The sequence below is a fragment of the Myxocyprinus asiaticus genome, chromosome 14 (assembly GCF_019703515.2).
Source record: "Myxocyprinus asiaticus isolate MX2 ecotype Aquarium Trade chromosome 14, UBuf_Myxa_2, whole genome shotgun sequence".
NCBI lineage: Eukaryota > Metazoa > Chordata > Actinopteri > Cypriniformes > Catostomidae > Myxocyprinus > Myxocyprinus asiaticus.
The window spans coordinates 25,209,653-25,215,652 of NC_059357.1; positions in this window are offsets into that span (position 1 = coordinate 25,209,653).

Consider the following 6,000-nt stretch of genomic DNA (forward strand, 5'->3'; position numbering starts at 1 on the left):
TAGGAATTATTTTTTGAGAGGAGGAAAGCCATTATTTCAGATTGATCTCATCATGGCCAATGGCTAAAGCTTTTCACTCTTTGTTGACTTTACAGGGACTCTTCATTTCACCTGACTTTCAGTGGGTGTGCTGAACGCCTTCTCCCTCCACTCCTTTTTGTTGAGTAACACTGCAGTTCCACATTTTATTTTCTCATTTCTAGACTTTTATTTATTTATTCATTCATTTTCTTCACCGACAGCAATGTGGGAAACAGCTGAACATGAATTCATTTAAATAGGCTTCCTCTAGTACGAAGGAAACATTCAAAGCAGCTATTCATAACTACCAGCATAATTTTATTCACACTCGGCTTGAATTGCTACGCAGGGAGATAAGGGGCTGAGGAAATGGCAGAGTCAATTGGTGTAAACAGATAATGACTGAGCCACTGGCTCAAGAGCCGCTTACCGTATAGACGTAGGAGCAATGTAGTGCGTGCACTGACAGCACACTTACAGGGATAATAAAAAAATAACAGACAAGATGCAGCTCTCAGATTAATCACCCACATGTTGGCAACAGTTGTATCATCAAATTTATTGTGCAGAGGCGAGAACTCACTCGTGTTTGAAGACTAATGCCAAAGTGTGTGCTTTCACTTTTCACAAACAACTGCCAAGGAACAAAGACATGTATGTAAGACACATAATCACATAGGATTTAAGGGAAACTAAGCTAATTGCTGAGAGCTAGGCGAAGTACTGAGAAAAGTACATACATATTTTTAAATGGTGAAGTAGGAACAAAACACCAAATTACAGAACATTTCACTGGATGGTCAATTTGGAATGCATGATGTGCCTTGTGAAGGACTAATTTGCCCAATTAGTCTAGGCTTAATTTAATTCTTTCTCACTAGTGCACACTCTTACATTTAGATCTAATTATTTACACCAGTTTGTGGGCATTCTAATTGTACAATCAGATTTAAATTTCTTAATTGTATCATTAGAAATGTAAAACATTTGATGTGATTGAACAGGATTGTACTTTGGCATCAGTCTTTGATTTAGATTATGACAATAAAGAGCCTACTTATCTGTGAATGCTTTGACTTCCATGAGAAGTGCTTTCTGTGGTTCCTAGCACGAGCGTTCGATGGTTAGCTGCAGTTAATTTAAAGTGTAAGTGTTTAATCAGGGTGAAATTGTTCCTCCTCGTAATGGTCTTTGCTAGAGATAAAAGTGATTGGGCATAAAAACCTCCTTAAGCATGTGTTCATGGTTAAAGACAGAATAAAAAAATGGGATTGGGCTTAGAAGTAGGGACAAAATACATCTGCTGTATTTTGGGAGACAGCAATAAAGCATGCCCATGTGAAAGAGCAAATACCCTTTTATAAGCGTTTTATCAGAGTAGGTTTTATTTTTTATTTTATTTTTTGTTTGAATGTACTTGAAGCTTTGCTTAATTTTTTTGATGTTAAAAGAACTTATCCTATCCCAGCTTAAATTTGAGAAAAATTTACCTCATATTCGGAGCCCGCGAAAGTGATGAGCTCTCGAGCGCAGCATCGGAGAGCGGGCTCATCCAGTCGGAAGCCTCAGCTGGGCTCCTCCCTTCGGGGACAATTACCCAGTCACAGGCTGACATGGAGATGACGACATGCTTTCCCGGGCAGCCGTGAGTGTCGGCTAGAGCGGAACCCTCTGCTCTTCACTGAACCCTCGCGGCTCGGTGATTGGTTCCTGGGCTCGCGGTGCTGCTCAAAGCCACGCCCTGCCCCCATTCCTTTCTTCACGGAAGTGCATGAAGAGCTGACAAGGTTGCGGGAGGCACTTTTTACTGCCTGGTCCCGATCTTTTCAGCTTCCCCGCCCTCACTACCCTCAATGGCTATTCGGCAATCCCCCGGTGGATAAAGGGCTCGCGGTGCACCTATGCCCGCAGAGCGCTGCCACCTGGCGTGGGTGCCCAAAGCCCCCGTCCAAGGCCTGTAGGTTTACGTCGTCTCTGACGGCCAAGGCCTATGGTGCCGCTGGACAAGCCGCCTCCACCCTGCCCTTGCACGGAGATCGCTACCCTCCTACGGAAGGGCGCGATAGAACCTGTCCCTCCAGCCGTGATGAAGAAGGGGTTTTTCAGCCCCTACTTCATCGTACCGAATAAAGGCGGTGGGTTGCGGCCAATCTTGGACCTGTGAGTACTGAACTAGGCTTTACACAGACTACCGTTCAAGATACTGATGCAAAAACACATTCTAGTGAGCGTCCGGCATCAAGATTGGTTTGCGGCAATAGACCTGAAGGATGCATACTTCCAAGTCTCGATCCTTCCCCGACACAGACCCTTCCTGCGGTTTGCATCTGAGAGTCAGGCGTATCAGTACAAAGTCCTCCCTTTCGGCCTGTCCCTGTCTCCTCGCATCTTTACGAAGGTCGCAGAGGCTTCCCTTGCCCCGTTAAGGGAGGTGGGCATTCGCATTCTCAACTATCTCGATGACTGGCTAATCCTAGCTCATTCTCGAGACATGTTGTGCGCACACAGGGACCTGGTGCTCTCACACCTCAGCCGATTAGGGCTTCGGATCAACTGGGAAAAGAGCAAGCTCCTCCCGGTTCAGAGCATCTCTTTTCTCGGTTTGGAGTTGGACTCAGTCTCCTTGATGGTGCGCCTTAAGAACGAGCGCGCCCAGTCGGTGCTGGCCTGATTGAAGGCGTTCAAACAGAAAACAGCAGTTCCACTGAAACATTTTCAGAGGCTCCTGGGGCATATGGCATCCTCGGCGGTGGCCACCCCGCTCGGGTTGATGCATATGAGGCCGCTTCAGCACTGGCTCCAGACTCGAGTCCCGAGATGGGCATGGCTCCACGGGATAAGTCGCATGGTCATCACGCCGGTCTGTCACCGTCTTTTCAGCCCTTGGATTGACCTCTCGTTTCTACGGGCAGGCCTTCCTCTAGATCTGGTCTCCAGGTGCGTCATGGTCACGACAGACACCTCCAAAACGGGCTGGGGTGCTGTTTGCAACGGGCATGCAGCCGCTGGCCTCTGGACGGGTCCGCGACTGCATTGGCACATCAACTGCCTCGAGTTGTTGGCAATTCTGCTCGCCCTGTGGAGGTTTCGGCCATTGATCCAGGGCAAGCACGTGTTAGTTCAGACAGACAGCACGACAATGGTAGCATATGTCAACCACCAAGGCGGTCTGCACTCTTGTTGTATGTCACAACTCGCCCACCATCTCCTCCTCTGGAGTCAGCAGCACTTTAAGTAGCTGCAAGCCACTCACATCCCGGGCAACCTCAACACTACAGCGGACATGCTGTCACGACAGGTTACCCTCAGGGGAGAGTGGAGATTCCACCCTCAGGTGGTCGAGTTGATTCGACAGGCACATACATAAATGCACTGGCACACAGCTGGCCCCCTAGCATGAGCAAATATGCATTTTCCCCCAGTGAGCCTACTTGCACAGACCCTGTGCAAGGTCAGGGAGGATGAGGAGCAGGTCATACTGGTAGCACCCTACTGGCCCGCCCAGGCGTTCTCAGACCTCACGCTCCTCGCGACAGTCCCCTTCCATCTAGAAGGTGTACGTTGCCGCCATAGCAGCACACCGACGGTAAGTCCTTAGGGAAGCACGACCTGATCATCAGGTTCCTAAGAGGCGCCAGGAGGCTGAATCCCTCCAGACCGCGCCTCGTTCCCTCATCAGACCTCTCTGTAGTTCTTCAGGGTCTACAGAGAGCCCCCTTTGAACCTTTGCAGTCAGCCGAGCTTAAGGCACTCTTCTTGAAGACTGCCCTCCTGACTGCGCACACTTTCATCAAGAGGGTAGGTGACCTGCAAGCGTTCTCCGTCAGCGAAACGTGCCTGGAGTTCGGTCCGGCCCAGCCCTGTCATCGCTGTGTCCGGTGCATGCTTTACTCATCTATTTGAATCGCACGCAGAGCTTTAGAATCTCTGAGCAGCTCTTTGTCTGCTTTGGTGCACAGTGGAAAGGAAGTGCTGTCTCCAAGCAGAGGATCGCCCACTGGCTCATTGATGCCATAACTATGGCATATGTCGCCCAGGACATGCCGCCCCTGGTAGGGCTACAAGCCCATTCTACCAGGGGTGTAGCGACTCCCTGGGCCCTGGCCAGGAGTGCCTCTCTAACGGACATTTGCAGAGCAGGGGCTGGGCAACACCCAACACCTGTGCAAGGTTCTACAACCTCCGGGTGGAATCGGTTTCATCCCAGGTAGTGGCACACAACACAAGTGGATAAGCCCGGGATAGCTGGCCAAGTGTATCGCTTGCACATAGTGCTTTCCACCTCCCTTGGAGCTGAAGACGTGCACCATTAATTCCCAGTAGTGTTCACAAACTTTGTTCCCTGGTTGACTTCCTCCGAGCCCTGTGGCAGTCGAGTTTTCGGAGAGATTCGCTGCCGGCCCAGTACATGCGCTAACTAAGAGCCCTGTTCTTAGGGTATATATATCTTCCGCTAATTCGTTTCCCTGTTGGCAAACTGCGTCTTCCTTGGGCAGAGCCCCTCTGCCCCAGTCTCCATGTTTGTAGTAACTCCTCCCCCATTGGGCAGGATCTACCTTGAAGACTCTCCACATGGTCGGAAAGACCATGTGATGTATTCTTCCACTTAAATATCCTCCCCTCTCTTTGGGCGAAGTGTGGTCTCCGCAGTGTCTTCCCCTCGGGAGGTACACCCCCCGACTAGACCTGGCGGCCCAGTCGGATAATCCCCCTTCTTTTTTAGGGAGTGGAAAAAGAAAAGGGGAAAAGAGCCCACGACTGGGTTAAGCCTGTCTCTATCTTTTGGGTAGTCAACTTGTCCTTAAAGGGCCGTTCGACACTCATGACTATGTTGGGGGAGGTTACGTGTCGACCTGGTGTGCTGGCTATGAGGCACACCAGGCTATGAGGCTATGAGGCCCACCACACACCGCCAGTTCACGTAACACAGTTCAGCCAATTGTGGCGTTTCGTATAGGGACCCCTAGTGTCACTAAAGAGTGACAGATAGGGAACGTCATGGTTACTTGTGTAACCTCTGTTCCCTGATGGAGGGAACGAGATGTTGTGTCCCTCCTGCCACAGCGCTGAACTACCCGCTGAAATGGCCGGACCTTATATCGGCTCCTCAACATAAATCCTGAATGAGTGGTTGCATACCAGCTCCTTTTATACCCGTATGTCCGGGGGAGTGGCATGCAAATACCATTCGCCAATTTTCATTGGCCTTTTATCAAAGACCAGAGGTGTCTTGGGCTCCCAAGAGTGACCCCTAGTGTTACTACATCGACACAACGTCTTGTTCCCTCCATCAGGGAACAGAGTTTACACAAGTAACCATGACAATATCTATGGTGTTGATGTCAAAGTGTAATTTAGCTAGTGAAGTGGATTTACAGGTTATAGCATTGCCAAAAACTATCATGAGTATTTGAAAGTGTTCAGGGGTTGTCATAACAACTAGAAGCAGAGCGGGGAGTTTTTAAAACAACAGTACTTCATTCATAAATACACAAGATCCTACCTTCACACTGTGGACGTATTGATATGCCTTTGTGCTCATGAAACTCCAAAAGACAACACAAAGTAATTTAAAGTATCTCGTACGATACCTCTGACCATCTTCTCATGTCATTCACCCATCATGTAATTGTTAAGGTTAGCAGATTTTTTGAGCATTAAACTGGGACGGGGGAAGGGTGCAAATATTTATACACACACACATATATGTGATAGTGTATTTTATATTCCATTTAAAACTATTTTAATCACATTTAAGCCTCTAAAAAATATAGGATGACAAATTAATTTTAAAAAGTACAGTTGTCTTTAATGTTGATCTTGCATGTGTAATAATACGAGCTGTCACTGCTGGAAACATTTTAACAAATTATTAACAAGTTGAAAGCTAGAAATTAAGCAGAATTACACGTATAACAATTAAACACTTGTATTATGAAAAAGTGCAGTGTGCATAGCTGTCTGAATGTGATCTGCCAG